Source organism: Prionailurus viverrinus, chromosome B2, assembly GCF_022837055.1.
Source record: "Prionailurus viverrinus isolate Anna chromosome B2, UM_Priviv_1.0, whole genome shotgun sequence".
Taxonomy (NCBI): Eukaryota; Metazoa; Chordata; class Mammalia; order Carnivora; family Felidae; genus Prionailurus; species Prionailurus viverrinus.
Genome location: NC_062565.1, coordinates 72,540,895 through 72,564,847, shown reverse-complemented (window position 1 = coordinate 72,564,847; position 23,953 = coordinate 72,540,895).

Genomic DNA, 23,953 nt, shown 5'->3' with positions numbered 1-23,953 from the left:
GTAGATACATCACTCCAATCTCTGCCTCGGTCTTCACATGGCTTTCTCCCGCTGTGTCTCTCTTCACATCTCTCTTCGCATGTGTGCCTCTGTCTCTTCTCTTCTCATAAAGATACCAGTTACATTATATTTAGGGTCCCCCTTACTCCAGTTTGACCTCACCTACATAATTACATATACAAAGACTCTGTTTCCAAATAAGATCATACTCTGAGTTTCCAGGAAGCACATTTTTAAGCGGGGGTTGGAGGAAGGGAGGCACAATTCAACCTAATACAAGGTTACAGGGACCCACAAAGACCTTAGGTACTAAAATTATTGATTTAAAAATATAACATAAATATGCTTAATATGCTCAAGGAAATAAAATGTAGTGTTCAACATATAACTAGAGCATGAGAGATTATTTAAAATGGTAAAGCCTATCTTGAAAAATAAAAACATAAATCTTCTTTAGAAACAAAAACTATTATAATTTATATAAAATGTGTAATGTACAATACATTAAACATAGCCAAAAAGGAAATTAATTAACTGGAGTGTTTACCTGAAATTTTCTAGAGTGGAGCATATATAAATAGATAAATGGAAAATATGACAAAGTTGTTAAGAGACATGAAAAATAAGTAAGAAGATCCAACCAATATCCATTTAAATATAGATGGCAAAGGAGGCAGAAAGTTAAACCAAAGAAACATTTGAAAGGTTAATGGGTAAGAAATTTACACAACTAATAATTAATTAATAGCTATGGAAAGGCTAATGAATCTCAAATAAGATAAATCAAGTGAAAGCCACATCTAGGCACACCACAGCAAAACCATGTAGCACCAAAGACAAAATCTTACCTTCAGCCGGAGAATACAGATGAGCTTCAAATGAATGACAAGTACATTGACAACTAAGCAACAGTGGAAGTTGGAAGAGAAAAAAATAGTAAGTTCATTGTGCTGACAGAAACTAAAGGTCAACTTAGAATCACTGGTGTTTACTCAAGCAACAACAGATGTTGGTGAGGATGCAGAGAAAGAGGATCTCTTTTGCATTGTTGGTGGCAATGCAAGCTGGTGCAGCCACTCTGGAAAACAGTATGAAGGTTCATCAAAAAACTAAAAATAGAACTACCCTACGACCCAGCAATTGAACTACTAGGCATTTAGTCAAAGGATACAGGTGTGTTGTTTCGAAGGGACACATGCATCCCCATGTTTATAGCAGCACTATCAACAATAGCCAAAGTATGGAAAGACCCCAAATGTCCATTGATGGATGAATGGATAAAGAAGATGTGGTATTTATATACAATGGAGTATTACTCATCAATCAAAAAGAATGAAATCTTACCATTTGCAACTACATGGATGGAACTGGAGGGTATTATGCTAAGTGAAATTAGTCAGAGAAAGACAAAAATCATATGACTTCACTCATATTATGACTTTAAGAGACAAAACAGATGAACATAAGGGAAGGGAAACAAAAATAATATAAAAACAGGGAGGGAGACAAAACAGAAGAGACTCATAAATATGGAGAACAAACTGAGGGTTGCTGAAGGCGTGATGGGAGGGGGGATGGGCTAAATGGGTAAAGGGCACTAAGGAATCTACTCCTGAAATCATTGCTTCACTATATGCTAACTAATTTGGATGTAAATTTTAAAAAATAAAAAATAAAGTTAAAAATTTAAAAAAAAATCATTGGCGTTTACATATTTTTTCCACTCTTTCATTCTCAACCTTTTTGTTTTCACACTGAAGGCATATCTTTTTAAAACAGCAAAGAGGTGAGTTTTGTTTTTTACTTCAGTATAATATTGTTATTTCTTCCATCCCATCATGGGAGTGTTTCACGTAAACATTGATATATTTTATTTTAAACCAATCATGTTACTATTTTTTTTCATTTGTTTCACCTGTTTTGTATTCCTCATTTACTTCTTTCTTGCCTTCTTTGGATTAGTAAAATATTTTCCACTTTCCTTCTTCTAGTAGGTTCTTAGTGACACGTTTATTTACTATTCTTTTAATGAATACGTATACAATTTTTGTATCCCTAGAGATTATCAAAAGTTCTGCTCATCATTTCACCCATGCAGCATTAAGAATCAGCAAATGCAGGGCGCCTGGGTGGCTCAGTCGGTTGAGCATCCGACTTCGGCTCAGGTCATGATCTCGCGGTCCGTGAATTCGATCCCCGCGTCAGGCTCTGTGCTGACCGCTCAGAGCCTGGAGCCTGTTTCAGATTCTGTGTCTCCCTCTCTCTCTGACCCTCCCCTGTTCATGCTCTGTCTCTCTCTGTCTCAAAAATAAATAAACGTTAAAAAATTTTTTTTTTTTTTTTTTTTAAAAAGAATCAGCAAATGCTTTGGGAAGAAAAACAGTGAGTGATGTCTGGCTCACCTTTTTTTAATTCCCTTCTCTTCAGGATCTTGACTGTGCACATACGGCTGCTTCAGTCCCTTGCAGTACCTCTAAATAGTGCTTCACATCTACCCAGCTTTTTTTAGTTATTCTTAGAGAGTAAACTGGTCTGTTACAATCTAATCCCTAATTCTTACAAGCAGGGGCTTCAGTCTAGAATTGTGTACCCAATAAAACTTTACTTTTAAAACAATGATAAGATTAAGAGAATTATAAACAAACAAGCAAAACCTAAGAGCATTTACTTCTAAGAGAGCTTTCTTAAAGAAAATTCTACAAGATGTATTACTGGTAGAAGAAGAGCAATATTCTTTCCAAACTCAAAGAAATCAAAAAAACATTGAGTGAGAAGAAACATTTAATCTATTTTTAAAGGCAGTGAAGAATTTTTTAAATCTCAGAAAAATAGAATACTCAAAAAGAAATATTAAGGTATTATAAATAAATTAAAATTTACCTAAAACCACAGTAAACATAAATAAACATACCATTTAGAGAAAAATAGTTGAGTAGATTTTTTAAATGCCTCTCCATGTTGAAGAGACATAGCTAAAAGATACCAAGTATAGAGGGAAAGAAGTTCAAGCATAGAAAAAGATATCATAGTCAAATACTAACCAAAATACCAAAAACTGGGGCGCCTGGGTGGCGCAGTCGGTTAAGCCTCCGACTTCAGCCAGGTCACGATCTCACGGTCCGTGAGTTTGAGCCCCGCGTCAGGCTCTGGGCTGATGGCTCGGAGCCTGGAGCCTGTTTCCAATTCTGTGTCTCCCTCTCTCTCTGCCCCTCCCCCGTTCATGTTCTGTCTCTCTCTGTCCCAAACATAAAATAAAACGTTGAAAAAAAAAATTCAAAATACCAAAAACTGACGATAATTATATTTAAATCAAACAAAATAAAGTCTAAGGCAAAGAGCAGTATTGGAAATAAAAAGTCACTCTATAATGATAGAAGACTAAACTTATCAGGAAAATAAAGCCATTCTAAATTTATATGCACCAACAATACAAAAAGATAATAGAAATATAATACATAAAAAGGAAAATCACAGAAATACAAGTAGAAATTTACAATATCTACCATCAGAGTGGAATATTTTCATATATTTTGTCAGTAATTCCCTGATTAAACAGACAAAATGTCATTGCGAACATAGAGCACTTGAATAACACCATTCATCAGGCCATGCTCAGTTACAGTGCCAAATCAAGGAAAACTTGAAGCCTCAGTGATTTAACACAATAGAAGTTTGTTTTTCCTTTTATCACAGTCACCAAGGATTCGGGGATTATGACTCCATCTGCTTTGTGGCATTTTCACCTTCTACAGCCCCTTGGAATTCAATGGAGTCTACTGGGTCCTCTGCATTTAATGGCCAAAAAGAAATGAGAAAGAAGAAGGAATTTCATGGCATTGTAAGAGCCAAGACAAAAATGCCTTATATTACGTCTGCCCATTTTTCTCATGCTTATTCAGCTAGCCACTCAGTCTAAAATGTAGAAAACAAATAGAACTCCCCTCCCCAATATAATGAAGGAAAAAATAAAGATATGTGGACAAATTAATGAATTAACAAACATATGTACAGTATAAAGATTCAACAAAGTCAAAAGTTGGTTCTTCCAAAATGCAAAAAAGGAAAGACACCAAAAAAGTAGAGCCTTTCCAATCTATCCAGAAAGGGGTCCATGCCACATTGTCCTGGGTTCCTGTCATAAGTGAAAGGGAAAGTTTCACAATGTCTGAGATACTTGATGTCCTATAGATGAAGGAGAATGTCCTCACAATCTTTGCAGCTGGAACCCATTCAGGTGAAATCAATCTCAACTTCCCAATAGAACAGTACATCTACCAAAGGAAAAAAAGATGGCATCTACATCATAATTCTAAGGAGAATGTGGGAAGAGCTTATGCTGGCTACTCCTGCCATTGTTGCCACTGAAAGTGTTGCTGCTTTGTGAAGGGCAAGTCTCTAATCTAGTACATTTAGAAAACATGTCTCCATCTCTATGTTTGAAACCATATTAAACTTTAAAATACATTTTTAGGGCTGGATATGTATGTATTAAAATTATAAAGCAAAGCTTGTGAAGGATTTACAGAAAATTTTCAGAGCATAACTATTGGGAGTTGGGGAGAAGAGTGCAGTTGGGGAAGACAAGAGGGTGGTTTCTAAATCCCCGGAAATGTTGTATTTCAGAAGCTGGATGGTTGGGTCCACAGGTTTCCATAATATTGTTATTTGTATACCGTATATATAGTTTAGACATATATTTTTCTACTTAATTACATCCATTCAAACATTAAACATTTATATCCTTATAGAATAAGCTTTGTTAATGCATACAGATATAAGTATACACAGAATGCCAAAACAGTGAGCTTCAAAACATGGAGAATGATTAACTTTACAGACAGCAGCAAAAGGGTAGTAAATGAAGCAAGCCAAGTATATTGATTTGTATATTACAAGCATTTTTATGATTATAATATATTCACATCAAGGGTAAATATGTATAATATGATCATATAATGGAATACTTATGGTTATTCAAATTGTTCTTCAGGAGATTATTTAATGATATGGAAAATGTCCAAGATATATTTTTAGGGAATATAAAGATTGCAATTGTTTTTTAATGTTATGCCTTTTATATTTCTTTAAAATAAGAAATAATAAAGCAATAAAATTACAAAAGTCAATAAGTTGGTGGTAGTTTCCTATGGGGGATAAGGATAAGAAGGGGAAAAGTATCTATTCACTGCAGGATTAATGTATCCTTGACATCCAAGTAGTCTCAAGCAAACAAACTCATCCTGATCCTCAAAAAAGACCTCAGAGAAGGCTAAGCAGAGTTTGTCAATTCCCCTTGGCAGATTCCTTTAAGTCTAACTGAGAAATTAGATAGATAGATAGATAGATGATAGAGATAGAGATAGAGATAGAGATAGAGATAGAGATAGAGATAGAGACAGAGATGGAGATAGAGATAGATAGAGATAGATAGAGATATATTCCTCCTTTTGCCTGAGCCCTGGGGGAACATTCACTTTCTGAACCTACTACATGAAATTTGAACCCTTAGAGAAAAAGCTTTAGATCTCTGCTACTTCTGTTCAATATCAGCAAATATTTGTGGTCTCCCCACCTACATAGGGACTGTATGATTTTACTAAGAAAAAAAAAATTAGATGACATCATTTGGCCTTAAGGAGGTGACATTCTGGTTCTGGAAGAAATGTTGATGCAAATTTAGCTCTGCAGAGTGATGCATCTAAAATACAATTGTAGGTCACTTTGTATCCTAGTTGGTTAAAGCACCTAGATAGTAAATTAGGACAACTGAAATAAACAGAATTGAAGGCTCATGGAAAATGTAAGCAAAAATATCGTTGTCTTCAGCTGAGTAAGGTGTCACGTGTCAGATTCATTCTCAGAACCTTCTGACAATGGAGAGTAATTTGCTTTCTACATAATGTATATGCTGTAAAATGTAGCTTTATTTTACCCAGTTCTCTGTGAAAGGCTTCCAAAGTTTTTCTCAAGCCTGTGAACCTAAAATATATAAGTCCATGAGTATTTAGCGAGTGAGTGTGTGAAAATTCTGTTAAGAAAATATAGTCTAACATGACACATTAATATGATAGCTTTGACTCTCCTAGGGTTTGATCTTTTCTAAGGTCCTTCTGACTCCTCAGTGGAGTCACTGACTTCAGCTTGCCACAGTTCTGAGGGGAGGAGCCATTCTAAATCACCTGAGTTTGGAATCATATAAACATGGAACATTAGTGTTTGAGCAGGGCTCCATTATGATATGTCCTCTATTGAGAACAATATTCCCTAGCATCCCTACATTTCCAATCCTGCCCATTCTTCAAAACCCACAGCAAATACTGCCTCCTTCATGAAGTCCTAATTCCAATCCACATGCGTTACTTTATACTAGGTTTCATAATCAGCACTTACAAGGGTTTGTACCATGCACCACTATATCTCCAGTGGACAAAACATGCTCAGAGTGTTCGTTGAATGAACAGACAAACCATAGATCTGTCTTAGCATCCTTGAGAACAAAACAAAACATTGGCACAGTTATCTTTGTAACTGTTGAGTTCATGGACTTGTCCCAAGTATCTAATAAATGACTTGAGTCCAATTACTCTCATTTCTATTCTAAAGAAACAACTTGGCTTGCCCTAAAATCTCAACATCTGATGGTACAGTAACAGTTGTGCTCAGTTCTAATGTTTGTAATTGCCACACTTTTTTATTCCCTCAACTCCCCCTAATTTTACTAATAAGTCCCACATGAGTAACCAGTTAGGCATCTTGCTACAAAAGGAAAAAATTAAGGCATCAAGTCCACTTGATGACAGGTTCACTGGGAACATACATTTGGATGAGGTAATGCTCATTCAAAGTACAATTTCCATGAGAGATCAGAAGCCTAACACCTTCCTGGTAAAGAAAATTAGATTTTAACAGGAGGCGAATATGTTACATAGAAAAATTATGGTGCAAAACTCACCCTAAAATGCCCTGCTTATTAAAATCTGAGCAAGACATATTTAAACAAAGACTTCTCCTTAAAATCGTTTCTTGATTCATTAGTTGATAAGTCCATTTGAAGCACATAAGTAAGCACATTTCTTAAGCTGACCCAAGATATGAAATTAGAATTTCCATAGCTAGAGTGAGTTCATCAGGGAGATGAAAAGGCCGTTAAAGATGTTACTGGCAAAATATCATGTCTGGAGTCTATTTTTTTTTCACTAATGGCAGTTTTTCTATACAGGGGAGATTCAATAGCGATGTGAAGGAACTATCTCAGACTGGGTCCTCTATCAGTAGGTTTTCACAATTGGATTGAAGAGCCCTTTTTATTATGTTCAACGTGACATCATTTTTGACATGTCTAAAACTTCCAAATTCCCAAATCTGACATGAGTTTTCATAAAATTCCAAATACCTACATGTCTTATTCCTATAATCTTCCAAAGTGCCTTCATCCATACCATATGTGAAGAGAAGAAACAGAAGGTGAGCTTTGTGAGAAACCTACTTGGCTTCCTCCTGGAACTTGTCTCCTGCTTTATCAGAGAAGGCAGAAATTACCTAGCAAGAACTTACAAAATTTTGTAAGACTTCAGCACCAAACAGAAGGTTGGAGTTCATCAACTTAAGTACCTCCAAGATTCTTTCATCAAAAGCAGGCAATTACGACAAATTAATATATCTAGTATACTTTTTAAAGAACTCTCTTTTGAAGGCCACTTGGTTCATATCCCTACATGCTTACAGTTCCAACCACAGTGGCTGGCATGATAGTGATGGCATGATAGTGGCAGGAAGTAACAGAGATCCAAAGGACTGGAGCATCCCAATCTCCCAGCAAAATCTTATAACTGTGTTGCATGTGACTAGTTTGCTGCAAAACTATACCTGATTTATTGAGTTCTCTATTTCCTTTCCTTTCTCACCAATAAACAGCATTTCCTGAACAAGTACAGCAGCAAACTGAAAAGTAAAGACATCTAGGCATTCTGTTCATGCCTTGCTGAGTGTGTAATTTATGCCAGAGAGCGTCATTGTCACCACAGGGGAATTGCGGATATGTTTATATCATGGACCCTGCCTATATGAGGAAGGAGGGATGGAATCAGAGATAACTCTGGAGTTTCAACCTGAATGACTATAAGTATTAGCATTTCCATGAAGAAAAATGGAGAAGAGCTGGAAAGGGAACTGTTTTGACAGAAAATTATGACATGAATTTGGTTTTAGACATGTGCTATGCTTGAGTTGACATTTGGACATCTGGACCAGATACACCATAATTTGGGAAGGCAGAGGGATTCGTGAAAAAAACAGCATAACAAGAGAAATGAATTGGATGTACAAGGTGGAAATGCACCTGCCTAAGATTTATGAGCTTCTTCTAAGTCTCTTAGCCTTACCCATTCTGGAAGCTTTGGCTGTTTACCCACTTCTGTCACCAATGCAGCACATGTATACATGCAGGCTCAGGCAGGTAGTCTTTTAAAAGCAACCACTTCAGGGGCGCCTGGGTGGCGCAGTCGGTTAAGTGTTCGACTTCAGCCAGGTCACGATCTCGCGGTCTGTGAGTTCGAGCCCCGCGTCAGGCTCTGGGCTGATGGCTCAGAGCCTGGAGCCTGTTTCCGATTCTGTGTCTCCCTCTCTCTCTGCCCCTCCTCTCTCTCTGCCCCTCCCCCATTCATGCTCTGTCTCTCTCTGTCCCAAAAATAAATGTTGGAAAAAAAAAATTAAAAAAAAAAAAAAGCAACCACTTCATCCCTGCAGTCTCTGTCTTCTCCCATCTCTTCTACATTTGGGGAAATGCCACCCTAGAGAGTATACGTATCTTCCCAGGAGGCTGCCAAAGAACTTATCTGACACAATTTGGCATGCAAGGAAGTTGACTCATAGCACCATCCCAGCCAAAGGGAGGCAGGAGGAAACTGGGCAGATTAATTTCTTCCCTCTTACTCCCCGCAACCAACCTGGCCGAGGATGTCCTGTGTGACCAAGTGTGGGCACCTGCCAAGCAACGGGAAGTGCCTCTTTTCAGCTCACTGTAAAGAAGTAACTGCAGTGATAATGCTTCACATTTCCTGGCTTCCCATTCTCCCCTGTGTGGCTTCCCTTTCCTCTGACTCTCACTGTCCTAGGATTTAACTTCCAACTAAAGTGCTAGCACCAAATCCTTATCTGAGGCTCTATCTTTCTCTGTCCTAGACTAGGAAACCCAGACATAATGCAAATGTGGAAGGCAGCGTGATAAAGAGTGTGGCCTTTCCTCTGAAGTGTAGTTTAGTGATTGTTTTATAAGAGTAGGAAAGCAGTGTGGAGAACAAGGAGCAAGCAGTCTTTTTCCACTCTGTCAGTGAACGGCCCCTACTTGGGCAGGGCTGAGAGAAGAATTCTTATTTGATACTGATTTTTTAAGATAAGACAATGGAGTGATGATTTATAGAAATCCTAAGGAAGTTACTAATGTACTAATTTATTTTTAGGTTCTACAGATATAAATTGTTTATTAAGGCTAAGTGAATCACTGAAGATATTCAAGTGGCATCATGCCACCTGTGAACTGGGGTTGACAGTCCAGACAAACTGGAGAGAGGCTCAATATACTTGTGACAAATGTTTGTGGAGGGAGGCTCAAAAACTGGCAGACCCCAGGAGGACACCTATCTAAGGCCAGGGTGCTGGGTCGCAAATCAGAGAAAGTTCCTGAAAGAGCTGAGCTTTGAAAGACATAGGAGTTGTCCAGATAAAGTAGGGAAGGTAGGACATTGCTAGGAGAGGGAGTGAATCTGTAGGAGTACTGGGCAGAACATTTCAGGCAGAGAGAACATCAGCTGGAAAGGGCCTGAGCTTACTAACCATGTATGTGAGTGGGCACATCGCTTGATCTATCTAAGCCTCATTGTTCCCGACTGCCAAGTGAGAGAAATGGTACTGTTGTGTAGGGAAGGTGTGAACATTAAACAAGACACTATGTGCTCAATTTTATGGCATTGTAACAGGTGCTTATAGACAGTGGTATATCTTTTAAGCCTTAAAAATAGCCAAACTGGGGCACTTGGGTGGCTCAGTCGGTGGAGTCTCTGACTTCGGCTCAGGTCATGATCTCCTGGTTAGTGAGTTTGAGCCCCACATTGGGCATGCTGCTGTTAGTGCAGAACCTGTCTTGGGTCCTCCTGCCCCTCCCCCACTGGTGCTTTCTCTCAAAAATAAACATTTAAAAAAAAAAGAGCCAAACCACTTTCTTTCTGCTATTTGTGGAAAGGAACTTGAAACAAACAGCAAAGGCTGAGAAAATCCAGTAAACTTCAGACTTTAAAAAAATATTGAAAAAATATAAGAAATTCAAAATCTCAAAGCTTTTGATTAAAAACAATTCCTTTCTCTCTTTTAAAATCTTGATTTGTATGTTTCACATTGAGGCAAGCTTTGCTCTCAGCTGTTGGTTTCCCCATCTACATCATAGGGACTGTAGCTTGTGTGTGAGCCTATTTGAGGTCTACCAAGTCATAAGAATCAAACATACTTTCCATTGCCAAAGAGAAATATGTTGCCAAACCCAAACACAGCTTGAATTCAGATGGAGTATCCTTTAAATTCAGAGCCATTTTTCTATTTGGCTAAAAAGACTAGTATCCCCTCAAAATTCAATACTTACCAAAGAGAGAAATGCAGCAAAGCAAGTCTCTTTTTACTTTACACATAAGGACAAAGCGAAATGGTTGTTTAATAAGAAAACCATAATTCATACCAGATCATTCAAAGTATGTTCACATATATTTAAATCTTACAGATAAATCTAATTTAGGAAAATATGTGATTCTCAGTTCCTCACTTACTCATCCTTCTTTTCTGTTTTAATTGTGGGTGTGTATCATTCCAAGCCCTCTGAACAGTCCTGTAGAATTCAGAAAATCCGGCTCTGTTACATATTTGTTAAGTTCCATTTCTCATGCAATGGCAGCAAGATGGAGACCTGAGAACATGTTCATGGTGGTTTGTTCCCAGCGAATCACTGTCTGAAGAGGCCCCTGGCAGCACTCTAGACAAATAACCCCAAGGTTCATTTGGAAGAAGAAAACTTTATGGAAATATCAAGTTCTCTTGGCAGTCTCTAGCCACTGACAACCTTGATTTGATTCCCACAAACTCATGGAGCATCAGGTCCAACATTCTGGATTCCACATGAGTTCCCAAAAGCCATGAATGTGGAGTTAAATCTTTCCCTGGTTTCAGAAACCATAGGGCACATAATGCCTTCAAGAACAATGAAAGATCTCTCTTTTGCTGCCTCAGAGGAACCCAGAAAAGACTCCTGGAATTCTGGTTATGGACTCTCAGAACTCGGTTCGTGGCTTCTAAAGCCCCAGTTCATTTGTCAACTATCTCGCTATTGATCTCATGTCTAGAATGTCAATGGAGGGTACACCAGCTATGGAAAGCTGCCCAGAGAGCCTTATCTGATGGTTAGAGATTTCAAAAGAAGGCAAGATTTTTGAATCATGTCCTTTATCTTGGGTGGCAATCCAACAACTAAGTAGTTAATTCTAAACTATATCTATTGAGTGCCTACTGTGTACCAAGTACTGAGGAAGGCATTAAGGATACAATGTTGAAAAGCTATATTGCTCCTGACTTCAAATAACTCTTGGAAGAGACAGGTAAATAAATAGGCATTGGCAATATTTTTTGTAAGTGCCATGAAAAGTAAATGTATCAGGTGTTATGGAGGTAACAAGGAGCATCTAACTCAGATCTGTAATTATAAAGAGATCAAGGACGGTTTCCCAGGTGATATACCCTCTCAGTTGAAGGGACAAGTGGGTATAAGCCAGGCAAACAAAGAGAGATCATTCCAAGCAGAGGGTTAAACATGCAAAAGCCTAGAGGAAACACAGAAAATGGCCCATTCGAGTACTTCAATATGGCTATAGTGTAAATACCAGAGGAGAAATACCTACAGCTGAAACCATAAAGGTTTAAAAAAAAAAAAAAAAAAGAGCAAGTCAGAGCATACATGATATTTTATGCCAATGTTTACAAGTTTAAACTTTATCATAAGGATGATGGCAAATTTTCGAGGGACTTTAATCAGATGAGAGAAGTGATCAAACATCTACTCTGTAATACTTGACAGAAGTCTATGTCATGGAAAAAGGCACCAGAGAAAACTGTTAGGAGTCTGAGGCAGTGATCAAGGACCACTGCTAGGAACTTGAACTGAAATACTGGCGTAAATGTGGACAGAAGCAGATAAACCTGAGAGATGAATAGAATGTAGATACAGCAGGCCTTGGAGATTGATTGTGGGGAATATTGGAAGCAGAGAACTCAAAGATGACATCTAGGTTTTGAGTTAGACAACTAGGTGATAACGTTCACTGAGAAAGGAAGAATGGAAGCAGCAGGGCAGGGCAAAAAATAATGATTTTAGTTCGGAGATGTTAAATTTGGGGTACCAGAAGAACATTCAAGTGAAAGAAATTCTAGTAAGGAGGTGGGAATATAGGTTTCAATCCTAGGAAACAATAGATTTTTTGATTCTCTATTCCTATGTGTGGTAGGTGATGCCATAAATGAATGACATCACCAGACACTGCGTGTGGGGTATAAGATGTAACAAGATCACAAAAAATATCACAGGAAGACCAACTATTAGGGGATCAGATGAGAAAGAAGAACCATCACAGGGTAGAGTGCAGAGAATCTCCCTGAGAGGGGAGAATCACAGAAGCCAAGAAATAGTGTTTCGTGGAGGAGAGTCCAAAAGAACAAACCAATATCACAGAACGGTCAAGTAAGATAGGGCCTGAAAAGTATCCGTGTGACTCTGTAATTTCAAGCCAAGAAGATGAGTGTTGGTCCAAAAATAGTATCAGCAGAGTTTCAATTTACTCTGGCCTAGAGCTCTCCAGATTTTTACAATAGCAACCAATTCTTCATATTTCTTATTATTCACAGCTGAAATATACCACCAAGCCACAGACTCCAAGTCCCTTCAGTTTCAATATACTGAGGATCAACCTGAAAACTGAACTTTCCCTAAACAAAAAGGGCTTGGAGTATTTTTGTTTTTCTTCTTCTATCAAGTAGTGAGCCAATCCTTGGGCAGCCTTTACTCTGGGATGTAATAAATTCATCCTCTGTTTAGGGTGGGGTATTCCAGACAGCTTTTCTGCTGTGTGTCCTTGAAGCAAAGGTTAAACAGAGTTCATGGGAAATATAAATTAAGCAAGTACTTCTACATTAGCATTTGTTTTGTTCCAGAAATATCCATTTTTAATGAAGAAAACATCTCTCTGCATTTACTTTAAAAGGATATTGTGTACAATTTTATTATTCTTTAAAATATGTTATCTTTTTAAATTTCAAGTTTTATAAAATGTACTCAGTATTATTTGGATATCTCACTTGGAAAAATAAAATGTGAATTTCTCCCAAAACTCAAAGCTTCTTGCTATAAATATCTCTTTGATCATTTCACTAATTTTAAAGATTTAAAATGTAGAAGCAGCAAGTATATGTCTCATGTCTATTCTAATACAGAAACCATTAGGGTAAAATCAATACCCTCTGATAGTTCAGAATGAACAGAACTGTGAGAGCACATGAAAAAGACAGCTTCTGCACCAATTTTTTTTTTAACTTAAATCCCAGCTCCACTGACAGTAGATGATCTTTATCTATTTGGGATGGCTTGGGAAATGGCTTATGGGTCCAAGTTGTCACAGTAAATTGGAATCACTCAAATCACCAAGTATTTCCATGCAGTTACATAAGCTTGAAATTCAACCTTTGAAAGAATCAGTAAGAATACTAGTTACATGTTTGGGAGTAAAAATGATGGAACAATTCTGTCTTCCACAAAGTCCTCATGCTGCCAGCTTTCCACGAGGTAAAGCATTAACAATGGGCCAATGAGAGTGCACCAAACACTTCTATTTCATTTACTTTAGCTTAGTTTTGTCTTTCAGGAGAGTGCGGTAATTTTTCCCTTTTCTCTAAGAATGAAATACTTAGGAATTCTGGGTAACATTAGGAACAAACCAAAACATGGGTATCAGCTTTAACTCTTCCATCCCTCAAAGCCTGCATTTATTCAGACACCATTAATAATAATAGCTATCATTTATTGGGTGTTTATTGACCATATCAGTTACCTGGCTAGGGACTTGATGGTAATAATCTCATTTAACTCAAACCACAGCTCTGTGAGGGGATTTCTACTATACACATTTGATAAATGAAGAACCCAAGGTTTAAAGAGATTAACTTATGCCACACATATTCACTCAGCTGGTATCTGGCCTAGCCAGGATTCACTTTCTGACTCCAGGGCCCAAGATCCTAACCACCATAGACATTGCTAGTATTTACCAAGTCTGGCTGCCTCTTCCATCCACTAAACAATAATTGGAAAATTTAGATATTCATATATATGTACAAATTCACAAAAAATACCCAGCCTCTGTTGTGTGCCTAGATGCCTACAAACATTTGTTTTGTTTTGTTTTGTTTTTTTGTTTTGTTTTGTTTTGTTGTGTTGTGTTTTTTTCAAAACTTCATTCTGACTATTTGCTTGACCCATGAGGTTCCTGCAGACTGATTTATTATGCATTTTTCCTATCCAAGGATAAGAGAAGCTTTCCTTTGATGGTGTAGAAAGTGTGTGGAAAAAATTAATATGACTGGCAAAACAGCCCTTCCTTCAACATACTTGGCTTTTCCATGGGAGTTTGCCCCATTCATTCTTTCAGCAAGCCTAGTTTCTAAGGCTGCATTGAACTAGAGGAAACTGGGTTCTGGGGAAGTCACAAAAGAAGTCAGATACCAAATCCCTGTTCTTAATGAAGATAGGAGCTTAGCTGGGAAGATAATTAACTTCCATGAGATCTATGTCCACACACAAGTTTCAGATAATGCACTCCAAAGTACACATAAATGCCAAGAACAGCAGAAAAGGAAGGAAAATTGCCCATATTTCCAGATTTACAAGCCCTTCATTTTTCATCTTAAAACACAGATGAAAGGGGATACATTTGCCTTTGATTTCCTGAACACTGGCACTTTCGTGTCTTTGCAGTTTGTGAAGTTTCTGCACACTGGGAAGCCATCAGAGGGCCACAGATAGGATTAGTAAGTAGCAACAGGTAGAAAGTGGGACAGATCCATGTCTGATGTTCTGAAAGATGTGACAGATCCCAGCCTTCAGCCTCATGGTAAATAGTTTTAGGCTTTCCTTCAGGACTCTTCACAATTGCACATCAGTTCAAGCGACTGCGTTAGCACAGGAGTGCTGAGTCTTTCCAAAGAGAGAATGAGTGAGCCAATAGCTACAGCTGGCAGCCAGGGAAGGGAAAATGTGCTCTGAACACTCAGTGAGTCACTCGAACAGACAGGAGGGAGTGTGTGCCAATTTAGCCTGGATGCTGTGCCAGAGCTCACACACTCAGCAGGGTCCACATTTGCATAGGGGGTGAGTTCTCAAAAGTTAGACAGTGGCTAGAGGTGACTGGGAGGGTAGGATTTTTCCCACAGGTGCCAGCAATGATTTACTATGGTTCTGAGGGGCCAGAGGCTTGCTTGCAAAGAAGGCATAAACCTGAAGGCCAGCAGAGGTAGCTGCCCACATGTCCCAAGCTCACACCAGGTATATAGCATATTCCAAACTTCTGTTTGCAAGCCACACATTCCAGCTGAGGTTACTTCTTCCTGGTTCATTTCTACCTGTAGTTTAAAATGCCACCAAATTCATCCATATGCTTCACGTTTGCTCTCTAGCTACTTATTTGAAATATGAGTGTGTTGTATAAGTTTACAACACAAGAGTTTATGTCCAGTGATCTGTTTATGATAAGTCTAATTGAATTATTCTCAAGGAAAAATAAAAGCTTATTGTGGCCAACGTGGAAATGAAATAGGAAAGTGTATGGCTGTCAACACAGTATAAGGAACCTATCCTTTCTCCCCACGAGAATGCAGGTGGGTCAGATAGAAGATGCACTTGTCCTCAGAAGGGAAGAATTCTTCTCTCCAACACACAGCTGAGAAAAGAATGCATACGTGCAACAGCTTTCACACTTTCAAGCCCAAGAATGCCCCAGGGAACGGGGCATCTGGGTGGCTCAGTCATTAAACATCTGACTTCAGCTCAGGTCATGATCTCACGGTTTGTGAGTTGAAGTCCCACAGTGAGTATACTGAAGCCCCACTTCAGGTGAGCACGAGCCCTGCTTTGGATGAGCCCTGCTTTTCTCTCTCTCTCTCTCTCTCTCTCTCTCTCTCTCTGCCCCTCCTGGGATTCTCTCTCTCCCTCTCTCTCTGCCCCTTGCTCACTTGCACCCTCTCTCCCTCTCTCTCTCAAAAAAAAAAAAAAAAAAGCCTAAGGAAACTTACTAAAAAAGCAACAAGAGCGTTCATAGATTAGATTTAAAAAAGATTCTGTATTTTTAACAAATACAGTGATTTGTTACACAAAGTTATTTGGATACACATCTGAGAATCCACTTGGGAAAATGCTGTCTGATAACATATGGGGCCACAAAGCAAGTGGCGTGTAAGGGGCACTATCCAAATAGTATCCTTGTACTTAGGTACTTAGTTGATTTGCTTTAGATCCTGAAGACTTTTCTGTTTTATGGTGGCTAAGGGAGAAGTACAAGGGACTAGCAGACATGCCTTAAGCGACTACAAGATAATTTTTCAAGAGATTAAAACTTTTAATCTTTTAACTTAAAAGATAAAAATGACAAGCAGCTAGCAGGCTGCAGACAGGAATCTGGAGGCTGGGAAAGGGAGTGGGGATAGATTCGGCAGGTGAGAGAGACCAGAAAACTTGCCCATGCCACAGCCTTTCACCTGAGCAAGAAGTACCTTGGGTTTCATTGTTGCTTTGGCTGTTCATTCATTCAATATATGGATGTGAATTTCTGCTCTGTGGGAAGCCCCATGCATGGTACTCCAAAAGGATGCCAAAACAAAACAAAACAAAAGTTTAATATAAATATACCAGAATGAATAGAAAACTTGCTATTTAATCTAACAACTTGAGCTGGTCTGGCCCCTGAAAGAGTACACAGCATGCCTGCTGTCCAGGGTAGATGGCCTTCCTTTTAGCTTGCCACCTTGACTGGCTACTTTGCTCTGGCTGTGGCAGATGAGGTACCTAGCATGTGGTTGGAAATGTGCTGGTAAGAAAATAGATAATTAAATTTGGTGAAAAATTAAGGATAATTTCACAGGTGGGAATTTCTGTGCCACTGGAGATGGACAGAGAAGAATGGGATGCTGGGCTCATCCCATTGCATAGGGCAGATTTTTATGGAGAAACGTTAGCTGCTGAGAAATTCCTGTCAAAGGGTTCTGAAATGGCACTGAAGAAAAGCAACTTGGCACCACTTTTACTATGTGGTGCCAAAGGAGTCAAAAGACTCCTATGATGTCAGTAGAGTCTCTACTACTACTAATGCCTTCCATGAGCGAGATTATCGGGGAAACTAAAGAAAAGGAGCAGTTTCCAAGAGCAGGTTACTGCAGAGCTGGTAAGGTACAGTCTTTAAATGTCACAAGAGTGAGATTCAGACAAATAGAAAATGGAAAAGAGGGTAATTCATTATGAAATGAGGCTTAAAACCTCCCAGAATTTATAGAAATCTTAGGAGAGACCCTGGACTTCCCAGAGGATAGGACACAATTTTATTTAGGTTTCAGTATGTAGAGTAACCTCAGCCGACAACCAAAATACATAAAATTGTGTAAGTTGTCTTCGCATCTCTACACTTTCCCTCCTACTTCCCATACTTATAGCCCTAGTCTTTAAGGAAATTACTCTTGGGAGTACGAGGTACCTTTACAGTGTCAAATGCAAGATGGTTTTATGTGCATGAGATAAATGAGGGGAAAGGGGAAGGAGAGTACTGGTCTATGTGAAAACTCAGAAAAAGAAGCAAGACCCCTTCCAATAGGAAGGATTAGGGAAGATTCATAGACAAAGTGAGGTCTGAACTCAATTCTCCAAAACAAGTAGGATCAGGATGGTCAATTTAAATTTAGGAGATAATGTCTAAGGAAGGCAGGAAAACTCAAGCTCCAATCAAGGGTCATTAAGGAGGACAATTTAGACACAAACGAGGAAAGAGAAACCAGAACCAGACTGAAGAATGGACTGCAAATGCCTCTGAAAAGCATGGAAAGGTCTGCATCAATCTTGGAGGACCTGGCTAAACAGGATCGGCTAAACGTGCAGAGCAAGGCTGCTGACGCTGTGTGTGGTCTTGCAGACAAATCCATAAACACACTTCCAAGGGTCTTCTGGGCCTCAATCTCCTGAGGACCCATCTGGAAAGAGACTTATGCATCCAGTGCCTTGCAAACAATATTCATCTCCATCCAGGTCTCTCTGTGAGATCAGAGGTCATGAGGTCTGCAGTCCTGACTTCTATTATTTAAGAGAGTTACCAACACTCAGCCCATTATTCCACAAAGGTTCCATGGCTGAGATTCCTACAATCTCACTGCATCATTAAACAGAAGGTGTAGACCTTCTAGAGTGGAGCGGGTCGTGTCTGTGAGCAGTGGTGCCTTCCAGCTCTGCAAGTTCAGAGTGGTGCCTTCCAGCTCTGCAGTAGTGTGCAGTAGTGTGTGGCCAATCCTTCTTTCCGTCAGGCCACCAAGGAAAAAAAGTGTGACTAGTTGCACTTGGAAAGAACAATGATCCAGAAACACCCTGTGCAGGAGGACCAGAGGTGATTGTGAAGTTTTGCTCTCAAGAGACGGCATATTTCTAGTCTCCTCACTGTGCTGTGTTTCAAGAAAGTCATGGGCTTATTACCAGGGGCTCTGCTCTCTGCTTCTTGAATCCTCATCTGTGCTTGCAGAACCCTTTCTTCCCCTTCCTATGATTAGAGTATTGACCTCTAGGATACCCTTGCACCCAGTACTGATTTCAAAGCCACCCTTCCCAAAGTTAAAGGGATGCTGGTGAGGTACATTGTGTGGAGCAGATTCCTTTAGGGGTCCGTGTCATGTGACCTCATGTCCATCTACTGGGACCCCAGATCCTCACATCACAGAGCTCAACATAAAGGAAAAATGAAATGTTAAGGAAAACGTTTCTCAAACTTCTGCTTGTGGGAAAAAACAAAAACAAAAACAAAAACAAAAACAAAAACGGGCAATGGTATGGAGCAAAGGGTGAGGGGCCGGTTGATGCAGACGGTATTGAAAGAGGAAAATGAAAATGGTGGGAAAGGAGAATATGAGGAGTTTGTAGAGTGTCTAACTCTCTAAGTAAAGCAGGAAGAATGGGAAGAAATTTAGAAAATATTTTAATACACTAAAATCTTTAATGCTTTGGGGATTTGTCCCCTCTCCAAGGCTGAGGATGTTCTCGGGCTTCCCCAGTTGCACCACCCCATGCTAACTCCTTTTTTTTTCTGGCATGTCCCGTCAAAACTCACCAACTCAGGGGCACATTTCCTCGTAGCCTGGCATCTTTCTCAGAGTCAGGCAGGCTGTCCAATTGAATTGTTCTGAATTTCCCGGAGGCCCAGACACAGGGGGGTACATAGTGTTGATCATTAACACCATTCACAAAATATTTTTAGTCCTTCCATTTGGGTTTATGGTACAATTTCATTTCCATGCCCTTGAAGGGTCCTGTGTTTTTTTCTCATCTTACCCCCCTCCCTTAAAATGGTTCTGTGATTTACTTTGGCCATGGGATGCAGAGAAGTGACACATAGCACTTCCAGACAGATGCTTCAAGAGCTTGTGCATGATTCACCATTTTCCATTTTGCTCCTCCAATCACAGTAAAGCATGTGTTCAGCTGAAGTCCAGGTAACTGTGGTGAGCAAACCACCCTCCTTACTTACCATGTTGGAGATGAAGCATGACAAAGAAATAAACCTTTGATATTTTCATCCATCAAAATTTGGGAGTTGTTTGTTACTGTTTGTTACTAAGTTTGTCACAACTTAGTCTGTCCAAACTGATATATGTATGTACCGTTAACAGTGATTTTCCTGAAAATAGAAGCTAATTGCATGGGATTTTCATGCATCAGAAATTATAGGTACACGTTTCTGGGTGTGTCTGTGTATGCATCTTATGGGGAAGAGAATGCACTTAGAGACGAAATAAGGGCACTGACAGGAAAAGAAATAGTTTGTTATATGCCAAAGGGTATTAGGTTGTAGGAAATTATGTCTAAGTCATCCCAAATAGTTCTGGTTCCTGAGATTTCATTTGTACTTGATTTAGTTATTCTTACAGCTTCCTTTGCTGTCAATCATTCCCCTTTCCTTTTGTCACTGTTTGCCTTCAGAGTACTCTGTGCCCACCACAATCTAGAACGTTCTGCTTCTAACCTGCTTCCTAGAATTGTGAGTAAATTAAGAACAATTAGATTTTGAGTGAGGGACTGAAGGATACTCTGTGAGTAAAGAAGTTGAGATGTCACACTTAGACATTCTGAAATCCAAAAGTAAACATTTCATAATCCTTTATGGTATATTAGGCACTTTTACATTTGTGACCACTTTTGACTCTTATGATCCCCTGCATCGCTTTTGACTGTTTAGAAAATATGTTTTCATTATCCCATACTCATGTCTATTCCTGTTATGAAGGTTACCAGATAATGACAATCTGTGATGGATTGCATTCTTTTTCTAAAGCATTTGTCTTGTGCTCCCCATGTGAGGAAACGTCAATTCCCTGCCTTTGCTGTATGGTTTGCAGTGTCTTGTGCTGGAGAAGCAAACTCTCCCTACTCTGTTGAAACCAAGCTTGGCCATAGGACATGCTTTCGTCAATGGAATGTGAACAGATGTGCTATAACCCAGTACTGGAAGATGTAGGAGACATCATCATTTTCCTTCAGCTCTCTCACTCTTTCAGCTCCACGACCAGACTGCACCAAATTTAGAGACTACTCCTGCAGCCTGCGCTCCACAGGGAGAAGACACATGGAGTGGAGGTGGGCAGATGTCCAGCAGCCATAGCCAAGTCATAGGCAAAGATGCATATCGTAAGAAATAAATGTTTGTTGTTTCAATCCACTGAGATTTGAGGATTGTTTGTAATCATAGCAAAAGCTGATTAATATACATCCTAAGCAGGATATTACTAAAGAGTTATATGCTTGACTTTAAAATACTTTTACATTTCCCTCTAGAAAGAGCTGGGTGTAATGGCAGGCACAATGGCTTTGGACCTGCCATTTTATCAACTGCTTCACCTTGGCAAACATGAAACACCCTCCCAATGGCATTTTTTCCTCTGCCACTCCTTCTATCAGAGGCGATTTTTCCCTCACATCCCACTCAGAATCCTGTTGACCAACTTGGACTCAAAAGCTACCAACTGCAATAGTTTGAAATACATTTTTATATTAAAATTCATGAGTTAAATATAATGCTCAAAAAAGGAGAGCCAAAAATAAACTCATTAGTCATCATTGAGATAGCCTTGGCACCAACTCCTTATTGGAAACTAATGGGAAAAGTTATAGGCTTAAATATTTCAACATGAACCATATGGGAAGTTTTCAGTAAAACAAATATACTGGTTGATGAGGGTAAGTTCTCTTTACAGAAAAATTCCAGGTAATAAATACTGAATAAATGATAACATTATACAATCACAATTTCATAACCCCTAATAAAATAATGATTTCAGAGATTGATTATCAATAGATTTTAAAACCATTTGGTGAAAGGTTGATGGGGATCTGGATATTGGCAGGATGCCAAATGATTACCCTATGGATTGATCTCTAGTAATAAAGGGGAACTACCACTTTACCCTGGAAGGGTCAGGCTGTCGTTATTATCATCTTTAAAAGTGGGACAACCAGACATGATGAGCCCCGATGTGATGTAATATCAAGTTCACGTAACACCTTGATATATTTTTGTCAGAAAAGATGACCCTGAGTCTAATTAAGCCTTTAGATGTAACTTGATGTTTATAGAAAATATGGGGAATAGGGGACAGGTAGATTCCATTTGACATAACCTGGTTTTATTTTCTGTATTTTTTTACTATTTAATTTTTTTAATGCTTATTTATTCTATTTATTCTTTGAGAGAGAGAGAGCATGAGCAGGGGAGGGGCAGAGGAAGGGGGACACAGAATCGGAAGCAGGCTCCAGGCTCTGAGCTGTCAGCACAGTGCGAGACACGGGGCTCAAACTCATGAGCCACTAGATCATGATCTGAGCCAAAATCGGACACTTAACTAACTAGCCACCCAGGTTCCCCTTATTTTTCTGTATTAATTAATTAACTAATTAATTAATTTTTACTGTCCATATGCCCTGTGTAATATAAGCTCCAATAGTACAGGGACCTTATATATCTGATTAACCACACTACCCCCAGGTTCTATGACCATGTTTGGCACATGTTAAGTGTTCAATATAAATGTGTTAAACACACAAATGAACAAGTAACTTTAACTTTGTCAAACTTGTTTCCACATCCATAACATGGAGAGGCACTGCCTTAGACAGTTCTTGCAAGAGTTAAATGAGGTAATTAACAGAGTTAATTCTTGTAAGAGTTAAATGAGGTAATTAACAAGAGGGTTGGTCTAGTTCCTGGTGCACTGTAGATGTTCAAGAAATGGTATCTATCTCTTTCACATACATCATGCATCTGATTCTTACATTAACAGTATATTATGGAACATAAACTCTTGTCCCCATTTGGCAGATGAGAACATTGAAGCACAGGAAAACGGGCCAGGGAGAGGACTCTTGACTGGACTTTCACCTGGACTACACAGCCAACTACACCTAGAAAAACATGGCTTTTATTTTTGAACACCTGCAAAGATCATCTCCCAAAGTTTGCAAGCTTCACCCCCTCCCCGCCCCCCGCCTCTCCTCACCACTCCGGACCCGCCCATTCTGAGGCTGGGAGGTGCTGGGGCTGCTCACACTGTGGGCTGCCTCTTAGTAAGGAGGTCATGCTCCCAATTTCCAGTACCAGCTGGGTCCTGCCTACCACACCACAATTCTGAAGGGGGCAGCTCTGTTGTCCCTGTGCCAATAAGCTGCTCTGCAAACACAGGAAACCATGTCATTGTGTTCTCTACCTTCTCAGGAAGGGCTGTGGTGGAGCAGCCCAATTATCCCACCACATCAGACAATGCCCTGCGGCCAGGCTGTGGAACTGAGCGCTCACACACACACACACGTTGAAATTCTCCATAATCCATCTTTCCAAACAAGTCTCATTCTTTGGCTCTCTAGGCATGTTATACTCCAGTCATTTGAAACCACTCACTGTTTCCTGAACATTCTCCTGAGCATTATCTTTTCTAAGCCTTTGCTCCCATGAATAATACAGCACAGAGATGGCCCACGGTATTTCTTTATTCACTTATATGCCCCGCCTTGGACCTAAAGTTTTGATGTGGCTGGTTTTCCAAGGAAGGCAATAAAATAAATGCATGTAGAATTTTAAGAGCATATTTTTGTCAAAGAGAGTGAAAAGTTGAGGTGTTTCATTTTGTGGACTTCATCTACAAGGAAAAGTTGCAGAGCAGGGTGGGACCCATAGACCCAGATTCTAAGGTGTCTGTTCTTGAGATGCATCTGCTACAAGTCCCTGTGGTCTTATAATATTTCAGATGTGGTCTCCCTAAAATCAGCCACAGAGGCTCATGCATTCATTCTGTGGAGTGTTGAAAAATCCTTCAAATAACTATAGATGCAGATATGTTTAGAGCTGTGCCTGCTTCCTCTGACCCTGCCTTTCTCCCCTGTTCATTCACATGAGCCTCATTCCACTCACCCACAGTCTTACCATCTTTATGAATGACTCCTCACCTATCTTTTACTTTAGAAAAAAACACCAGCAGCAACAAACACAGATCTAGTTTAGGCAATGGCTTGATTTACTTTTGATGAACTACAGGTAGTTAAATGTTTAATCTTGGCAAGTAGATCTCAACAAGAGGCCAGAGAGTG